The sequence below is a fragment of the Phodopus roborovskii genome, unplaced genomic scaffold, assembly GCF_943737965.1.
Source record: "Phodopus roborovskii unplaced genomic scaffold, PHOROB, whole genome shotgun sequence".
NCBI lineage: Eukaryota > Metazoa > Chordata > Mammalia > Rodentia > Cricetidae > Phodopus > Phodopus roborovskii.
The window spans coordinates 11,442,460-11,452,493 of NW_026126636.1; the positions used below are offsets into that span (position 1 = coordinate 11,442,460).

The 10,034-nt window shown below is 51.6% G+C and overlaps 1 protein-coding gene across 1 annotated transcript in view; it reads right to left on the reverse strand.

Moving 5' to 3' along the window:
- Bbc3 (BCL2 binding component 3) overlaps positions 1-10,034 on the reverse strand; it is a 256,886-nt gene that overhangs the window by 102,836 nt on the left and 144,016 nt on the right. The window lies entirely within an intron of this gene.

The window sequence follows — 10,034 nt, forward strand, 5'->3', positions numbered from 1 at the left end:
GAGCCAGCTAGGGGCAGCGCTGTGCTGCACACAGACACGGACACACAGACACACACGCACACACACACCAGCCAGTTACCATCTGCTGCGATCGTATTCCCAGGAAGGGCAGGTGGCTGCCTTCCAAAGAAGCCACCACCAAAACATCGTCACCCACCCCTGAAACGTCACACACCTGGAATCCTAGGACTGAGTGTACCGAGGCAGGAGGATTTCGAGTTTAAGATGAGCTCAGACTGCAGAAGGAGACCCTGGTGTGTGTGTGGGTGTGTGTGTTTGGCACGTGTGACTCCATGTGCACACACAGTCATCCATGCTGGATCTGCCTTACCTGTTAATTGTGTGCTCTCTACTCCAGCTCCCAGGTGCTGCTTAGAGACCTGTGTTTGGTTGATGGAGAAGCTTCTCCAGGCAGCCTCGGGCTTGTGACAAATAGACCTATTTTTCTGCCTCCTAAGTGTGAGTGACTTATAGGCAGTTGTGAGCCAACCAATGAACTGAACTTGGGTCCTCTGCAAGAACAGCAAGCTTTCTGAACCCGAGTCATCTCCCCAGCCCCTGTTTTTGGTTTTTATGAGTGTTTGTGGGTACATGCAGTACCTCTGAAGGCCAGAAGAGGGCAGAGGATCCCCTGGACCTACAAGAGCCTTGAGCTGTCCTATCCGATGTTGGTGCTGGGGACAGGATTCTGGCCCTCTGTACAAGCAGTGTGCACTCTTGGACACCGAACCATCTCCAGCCCTAGATTTCTGTGCTCCGTGCAGTCCTCCTGCCTCAGCCTCCTGAGTGCTGAGATTACAGGTGTAAACCACATTCACCCAAGTCCAAGGCTCTAGGGGACATGTCTGGCTTTTTTGTGCTCACCCAGAATGCCCTCACCTAATTCCAGGCTGGCGAGGTGGCTCATTGGGTCAAGGCACTTACCACCAAGCCCCGGGACCCACACTGTGGAAAGAGAGAAGCGATTCCCAGGAGCTGACTTTTTTTTTTTTTTGGTTGAGTCAGTGTTGGCCTGGATCTCCATAGACAGCTGAAAAGTAACATTGAATTGATTCTCCTGTCTCCACCTTCTCAAGTACTGGGACTGCAGATAGACGACCCACCCGCACCAGGCTGGGAAACTGGGCAGCCTTAGCATTATTTAGGTCCTCTCCACCCATTTAATTCAGAGTCCCAGAGCCCAGTTCACAGTGGAAGAAGCAAGCAAACATGCCTCCATGTCAGTTGCAGCTCCGGTGTGCGCCTGCTGTGACCTGGCGGGGCGCCCCAAAGGGCTCCGTGAGGAAGTAGCAAAGGGACCAGGAGAGAAGGTCACTCATGAGCTCTAGGGCTGGAGAGGTGCTCAGTGGTAAGAGCATATACTATTCTTGCAGAGGACCTGAGTACGGTCCTACAACAGGCTGCTAACTACAGATTCTTGCCCTTCTGTCCTCCATCAGCCCCTGTACTCACGTGTAACATACACATACTTTTAAAATCCATAAAAAGAAAAATAACCAAGCCTGATATTACAGGCCAGTCATCAGGCAAAGGCAGGAGAATTGTCCTTTTTTTTTTTTTTTTTTTTTCCCCAAGCATTCGTGGGCAGAGGAACTCAAGAGTGTCTCCCCCCCCCAAAAAAAAAGGTAACACACCGGGTGGTGGTGTTGCACACTTTTAGTTCCAGCACTTGGAAGGAAGAGGCAAGTGGATCTCTGAGTTTGAGGCCAGCCTGGTCTACAGAGCGAGTTCCAGGACAGGCTCCAAAGCTACACAGAGAAACCCTGTCTGGAAAAACAAACAAAAAAGGTAAAAGAAGAGCCTGGGGCTGTTGTGAAGTGGCAGAGCATAAACCCAGAGTCCCCAAGTGAGGGGTTAGGGACGTGGCTCAGTGAGTGTTTGCCTAGCATGCACAAAGCAGAAGGCTAAATTCAATCCTCAGTGCAGCAAATAAGTGGCAAAATATAATAAACAGCAAAATCTTAAACCAAATATAGAAGCTCATGCCTGTAATCCCCACAATCAAAAATCTGAGGCAGGAGGACTCTGGGGTTAAGGACAATTTGAAACCCCATCTCAAAAAATAAAACCACTAAACACATCCGTAACCAGCTGGGCAGTGGTATCGCACATCTTTAACCCCAGCATTCGGGAGGCAGAGGCAGGTGGATCTCTGTGAGTTCGAGGCTAGCCTGGTCTATAGAGCGAGTTCCAGGACAGGCTCCAAAGCTACATAGAGAAACCCTGTCTTTGGGGGGGGGGGGAGGAGTCAATAATCAAGGATAGATAGTATCTGAGCCCAAGACAAGATTTGAGTGAATCCCAGCCTGGGGTGCTGAGCTGAGATTCGATTAAATTAGCAAACAGTGGGAATGTGAGCATGGAAAGATTAAGTAGGGTTCTGTGCATCTTGGAGGCCCAGGCAACAGACTTGGCCTACATCTATGAGAGCCAGTGCCTGAGACGCCAGGATTGGCATCAGTCCCAGCCTGCAGAGCATGCGTTGCCTTGTTCCCTGTGGCCACCAGGGGGCAGCAGAGCAGCGCCCTGCCCTGTTCCATGCAAAGCAGTGAACTCAAGGTTGGGGATTTTCTGTGAAGAAAGCGGGATCTGAAGAAGCAACCAGGGTCTGGGAGCCTGGGAGGAAGCATGTTCTAAAAACGAGGCCTAGAATCAAAGCGTCTCACGTGGCATCCGAGAAGAAGGGTAGTGACTACTTCGTCAGTCTCTCTCAGTTGGCCACACGAAGCTTATAGACTAAGAAAATAGATTAAGGCGTAGCAGCGGGGTGCCAGGCATCTGTAATCTTGGCACTGGGGAGGCCGAGGCAGGAGGAGCATAAGTTTGAGGCCCCTTTAGGTTACACAAAGCCTTGTCTCAAAAAATAGCAACAAAAAGACTCACTAAGTTGATCAGCAGGTAAAGGTAAAGGCACTTGCCAATAAGCCTGACGACCTGAGTTCGATCCGTAGGACCTACATGGTGGAAAGTGAGAAAGGACTCCCTCTGACGTCTACACATACATAATCAATCAATCAATAGGGGCTGGAGAGATGGTCCCGAGGTAAAGAGCACTTGCACACATACCAATCTAGAAAAAGAAACCTTGCATCTGGAGACGTGGTTCAACGGTTTGGAGAACTGGCTGACCCAGGTTGCATTCCCAGCATCCACATGGAGGCTCACAAACGTCCATAACTCCAGATCCTGGTGACCCAACGGCCCTCTTCTGGGCTCCAAGGGCACACAAATAAATGGTTCACAGACCTACATTCAGGCAAAACATCCATACTCATAAAATTAAAATAAGTAAATTTAAAAAAAAAAACAGATGACTGTGGTGACACACAACTGTGATCCTGTCACCTGGGAGGCAGAGGCAGGTGGGTTTCTGTGAGTTCAAGGCCAGCCACAGTTACATAGTGAGCTCCTGTCTCAACAGCCTAACATGCTGGCTCGGATGCTAGAACGCTTGCTTGGTGTGCATGAAACCCTGGGGCACACCTCTAATGTCTCTGTGTGTGTGTGTGTGTGTGTGTGTGCGCGCGCGTGTGTGTGTGCGTGTGTGTGTGTGTGCGCGTGTGTGTGTGTGTGTGTCTGTGTGTGTGTGTGTGTGTGCGCGTGCCAGGCATGCAAGCCTGAAACCCTGGTCCCCAGAACCCATGTACAATGCCAGATGCCAGAGACCCTACTGTGAGAAGGGAGATATAGCCCAGAAGCTCGGGCTGGCTGGCCTGGCATACCCAAAAACAAGCCTCTTCTTGAAGGTGGAAGGAGACGCTTGGCAGCCATTCTATGACCTTCGGGTGCCCTCTGGCGACCCCAAATGGAACTTGGGCTACACTACCAAACCGCCTCCTCCCAAGCAGGAGGCCTTGCAACCTTGCAAGTTGTCACTGGCCCCCATTGTTCTCTCCCGGCCACACCCAGCTCCAGTGGCCAGCCAAACCTGCCAGTAATACCTTTGAAATATCACATGAATCTAGCAGACGTGGTGGCCCACGCCCTTAATCCCAGCACAGGAGGAGCTCCGTGAGTATGAGACCAGCCCCGTCTGAGTTTCAGGCTAGCCAGGGCTGTATAGAGGGAGACCCAGACTCAGAGGAGTGGGGAGGGGTCCCATGGCTTTTCTCGCCATCTCCCATCCTGCTCTTATCCTGGTGGGCCTCATCCACAAAGAGGCCTTGCTACAATTGGGCCAGCAGGAGGCCAGACACAGACACGGGGAAACTGGATTTATGCCCCAGCCCCTCCCCGCTCGGGCCTTGCTTATACACATGTCAACCTAAGATGGGAAGAGACTGGAGCACCATGGGTAGGATTCCCACCTTCTGCTTTGCCAGCCCTGCCCTCATCCCTGCTTCGGGAATCCTTAAACCTTCCTTCGGAGCCAGTGCTGATACACCTAGCTGTTAGCAGCGGGAGCTGCTGAGCAGCTGCAGCAAGACCTCCAGGCACAGATGGGACACAGAGGCCCCTCCCCATGGAGCCAGTTTCTACAGGTGTGTGGCTGAGAGTAGAGCGTGTGTTTGAGGATACTTTGGGAGCAAATACATTCCCCACATGTGTGGTATGCCACAAACTCAGCACCTCACATACTTTTTGGCCAGTTTCTTTGTGCTTTTATGAGACTCTAAAAAAATGTTTTTGTTCTGCAAGGTAATGAATATGGCCATTAAAAGCTGAGAAATACATTTTAAAATAGACAAATAAGACCCGGGCAGTAATGGCACATGTCTTTAATCCCAGCACTCAGGAGGCAGAAGCAGGTGAATCTCTTTGAGTTTAAGACCAGCCTGGTCTTCTGAGCAAGTTCCAGAACAGTCTCCAAAACTACACATAGAAACCCTGTATCAAAAAAACAAAAACTAGATAACCCAGCTGTGAGGTCCAGGCCAGGCAGGGCTACAAAGATCCTCCGTCAGAAACAAAATAGAAAGATGGGAGGTGGTAGGCACCCCTTTAACCCCAGCACTCGGGAGGCAGAGGCAGGCCGATCTCTGTGACTTCAGGCCAGCCTGGTCTGCATAGAGAGTTCCAGGCCAGCCAAGGCTATGTGTGTATGGCTTAGTGTGACTGGAATCCACCTAGGAGAGTTGGCTGTGGCAAAGCTCAACTGTAGAGGTTTGCCTAGACTGCCACTTGAGGGGCTGGGGGGGTATGGCTCAGTGGTAGAGCCCCTGCCTAGAATCCCCCAGTGAGGGGCTGGGGGGTGGCTCAGTGGTAGAGCCCCTGCCTAGAATCCCCCAGTGAGGGGCTGGGGGTGTGGCTCAGTGGTAGAGCCCCTGCCTAGAATCCCCCAGTGAGGGGCTGGAGATATTGTTCAATGGTAGAGTGAGTGGGCTATCATGTAGGAGGCCTTAAATTCCATCCCCAGCAGCACATAGTTATTGGTGTGGGGCGGGGGATCCCACTTACAAGTTCAGATAGACATAATGGGGAGAATGTATTTTACTTTTTCCCAGATAGGGAATCGAACCTAGGACTTCATGCATGCTGGTTAAGCTCTCAACCACTGAGCTACACACACCTCCGGCAGTGGGAAAACTTATTTTCAAATTAGATGGGGGGTCCTTGGGACCGCATGAAAGGAAAAGTATCAAGTATCGGCTCAGGGCCCTCCACCCTCAGCACAAAGATTTATTTGCCCCAGAGGAACAGAGGTAAGGAATAAGGGACAAAACCAAGAGATAAAGGATGAGAACAGAGGGAAGGGAATAAGGGAGGGGTAGGGGCATTTGTCTCAGAAGGGGACAGAGGACTGCCTAAGGATAGAGAGGAGACAGAGATGATGCAGAGGAAAATGGCAGCTTACAAAGACACGGGGAAGCCCTGTGTTAGGATGAGCTGCTTAGTTAGTTAGCTAGCTAGCTAGTTAGTTAGTTGGGTTTTGTTTTGTTTTAGAGACAGGGTTTGATGGGGGATGTCCTTCTGTATATAGATTTCTCTTATTGGTTGATGAATAAAACACTGTCTGGCCAATAGAGGCAGGAAGATAGGCGGGACAAGGAGACGAGGAGAATTCTGGGAAAGGTAGGCAGAGAGAGGCGCTATGTAGGCCACCAAAGGAGTAACAGATCCAGGCATTCTCCCGTAAGCCAAGACCACGTGGAAATACATAGATTACTAGAAATGGGTTAATAATTAAGACGGGGCTAGCCAGTGAGAAGCCTTAGCCATCGGCCAACTTTTACAATCAATACATGCCTCTGTGTGTTCATTTGTGGCTGAGGAGGGCTGTGGGACCTGGCAGGATAAGAAACCCTAGCAACAAGGGTTCTACTGTGTAGTCTGGAACTCTCTCTGTAGACCAGGCTGGCCAAGAACTCAGAGATTCGCCTGCCTCTGCCTCCCGAGTGAATGGGTACCACCACACCTGACTCCAGTAGAGTTGTCAAATTTCCCTCTGTAACTTTGCAAGCCACGCCACCATCTTCTACACCCCCTTTGGCCATCCTATCTCTCAAGATCCTGTATTACTGCTCTCAGCCCTCAACGGCTTTTCTTGCACAAAGTTCAAAAGTCCCTTCCACAATCCTCCGCAAAACAACCTGTGTCAGGCCTGTCCCAGCGATACCCTGAGCCATAGTGCCAACTTGGCTTAGTTAGGCTTTCTATAGCCGGAAGGAAACACCATGACCAAAGTAACCTGGGGGGGGGAGGGTTTCTTTGGCTCACACTTCACACTTCAGCACTGCTGTTCATCACTGACAGGACAGAAACTCAAACGAGGCAGGATTGCGCCGGCAGGAGCTGATGCAGAGGCCACGGAAGGGAGCTGCTCACTGGCTTGCTCCTACAGGCTTGCTCAGCCTGCTTTCTTACAGAATCCAGGATGACACCAGCCACGGTAGGCTGTGTCCTTCCCATCAATCATTAATTGAGAAACGTCCTATGGTCGGGTGCCATGGAGAAATCCTCTCAATTAAGGTTCCCTTCTTTCAGATGACTCTAGCTTGTGTCAAGTTGACTTACGGTAAACTATCCGAACATGCCTTTTGTCCTAGCATTCTGGAGGCAGAGGCAGCAGATCTCTGAGTTCAAAGCCAGCCTGGTCTACAGAGTGAGTTCCAGGACAGTCTCCAACGCTACAGAGAAACCCTGTCTGGGGTGTGTGTGGGGGGGGAGACCGTTCAACACACACACATCTCAAGTACTTTTGGTTATGGTGTTCATGACAGCAAGCAATACAGCGTAACCTGAGACTTTGGGTGGCCTCCTAAGGCTGGCATGTCACCTTCCTTGGGCCACACAGCCAAAGTGCTTTTAGATATATTACTTAGGGTTTCTATTGCTGCGTGGAAACACCATGACCAAAAGCAACTTGGAGAGGAAAGGGTTTATTTGGCTTACGTTTCCACAGCACTGTTCGTCTTCGGAAGAAGCAAGGACAGGAACTCCATAGGGCACCTGATGTTCTGGGGAATGTTCAGAGCTAAGAGTGTAGGATGGCCTGTGGGACACAGAAGGCCCTTGGTGGGGGGATCACAACAGCCCTTCCATTTCCACTAATTAATGCATTTGTTTATTTTATATGAGTTAGGCTTTAAGAAGTGAGAAACAGGAGGAGAATCGGGGAGGGAGGAGCACAGAGTAGAACCACGCTCTAGGCAAGATGCTTAACACAACAGCATAGAGGAGGTGTTCAGTAAAGACCCAGGCCCCCAGACAAGCAAGGGGCTTCTCTATGTTTTGTGTATTTTCCTGTTTATTTGGTTTTTTTTTGTTTTTTCAAGACAGCATTTCTCTGAAGCTTTGGAGCCTGTCTTGGGACTCGATCTGTAGCCCAGGCTGGCCTCAAAGTCAACAGAGATCCACCTGCCTCTGCCTCCCAGTGCTGAGATTAAAGGCGTGCGCCACCACAGCCCGGCTTCCCCCTGTTGTTTTATTTTGTTTTTGAGTAAGGGTTTTTTTCTGTGTAACCCTGGCTGTCCTAGAACTCTGTCTGCAGACCAGGCTGGCCATGGACTCAGGAAATCTCCCTGCCTCTGCCTCCCAAGTGCTGGGATTAGAGTCTTGTGTCATCCCTTCCTGGCTTGGCAAAACACTCTTACACACAAAATAGAATTAAGCTAGGCTTGGAGAGATGACTCAGTGGTTAAGAGAACCAGCTGCTCTTCCCCAGCACACACATGGTGGCTCACAGCCATCCATAATGAGATCTGGTGCCTTCTTCTGGCCTGCAGGCAGAATCCTGCATACATAATGAATGAATGAATGAATGAATGAATGAATGAATGAATGAATAAACAAATAAGTAAAAGAGCTCACCAGGCGATAGTGGCACACCTTTAGTCCCAATACTTGGGAGGCAGAGACAGGTGGATCTCTGAGTTTGAGGTCAGCCTGGTCTCCTGAGTGAGTTTCAGGACAGGCGCCAAAGCTACAGAGAAACCGTCTGAAAAAACAAAACAAAAAGGAGCTCAAGGCCAACCTGGGTTACATGGGCCCCTGTGTGTGTGTGTGTGTGCGTGTGTGTGTGTGTGTGTGTGTGCATTTGTGTGTGCGCGCGTGTGTGTGTGCACGTGCATATGTGTGTGTGTGTGCGCGCGCGCGCACATGTTCACATGTGTGCCACCGTTCCAGGACATGCAGAGGTCAGAGGGCAATCCCATATTGTGTTCCTTCCTTCTTACCTTGTTTGAAACAGTCCTCTGCTGTGTGACCAGGCTAGCCACCCCCAACTCCCGATGATCTCTTGTTGTGCCCTGCAGGAGCACCAGTATTGCAAAAGTAGGCCACTGCCTTTGACTTATTGGGAATCCTGGGGATTTGAACTCAGGTCCTCAACTTTCGAAGCAAGCTTTACCCACTGAGCAGTACCCAGCCCAGCTACTCTTTATTCTATTTTATTTTATTTTAATGTTTGAGACAGGGTCTCGCTCTGAATCCCAGACTGGACTGGAACTCATTTCATAGCCCAGACTTGCCTCCAACTTGGGCAATCCCCCTGCCTCGTTGTCCCAAATCCTGGGATTAATAAATGAATGCCAACACACTCCACTGGCTCTGTTCTCATTTATAAACCTGGGCGCCCACAGTTTGGAGTGCTAGTCCCAAGGGGGAGCCACACAGACAAGACCTAGGGAACCCTGGACCGTTGAGTTCCCTTAACACTAAGACCTGGGTGGGGAAGGGTGAGGTGCCCGCCAAGCTGTGCCCTGAGTGGAGACTGGCATCCTTGAATTTTCTTCTGGATTTACATCTCTAGCAGGGACACTGACGTCTGAGTGTCCACTCTTACCCAATCATGGTGCAGATTGTCCTCGGAGTCTCCAGGAGCTGCTGAGGGGATCGTGCTGGGACTCCAGGACAGAGAGGCTGGACACTCGACCTGCCTGATGTGGTCGTGGGGTGAGGCCACTGGGACACACCAGGCCAGCCGGACACGGGAACTATCCGCAGGCAGAGGCGCGCCGACCGGCGCTGGGCGGGGCCTCTTGGGCGGGGCCAACACAGGCACCACCCCTCGTCGCCGCTGTCCGTGGTCTCCAAGTCTGCGAGGCCGCCGTGGGCGCTGAGAGCCGGGAGTCCTAGCCCGCTCGCCCAGGGTCTATGGAGCAGCCCCTCCACGCTACCAGGCCGGCCCCACGCCGCGCCCCGAGCCCACCCCACGACCAGGTAACCCGGTCGGGAGTGTGCGGGACGCCTGAAGGCTTGGCGGGAGGGAATGAGGACCCCTGGGTCCTACTGGAACGCGGGGTCGAGACTCTGGTGACCTGGAGGCCACTGCTTCTGGACTACTGTACCTGCGGGATCCAGAGAGTGGTGCGCGTTTGTTGGGGTCCTAGCCACACAGGCTCAGGCCACTAGACGTCAGCGCGTTTTGGAGAGGCGTGGGGGCCACCTGAATGCCGGGGACATGAGCGGCCTGGACATCTAATCTTGAAGAGGGAAGAGCCAGTTTGGACACGTCCCTGTTTTTAGGGGATCTGGATTCCAGAACACCTGGGTCCCGAATGTCGCGTCCATCCTGGAATCACAGTGGCCAGCGGTGTCATGGGCCAGGGTCTCATGCCCTGGTCTTTAGGGAGGAAGTTGTGGGTTGGAGATAT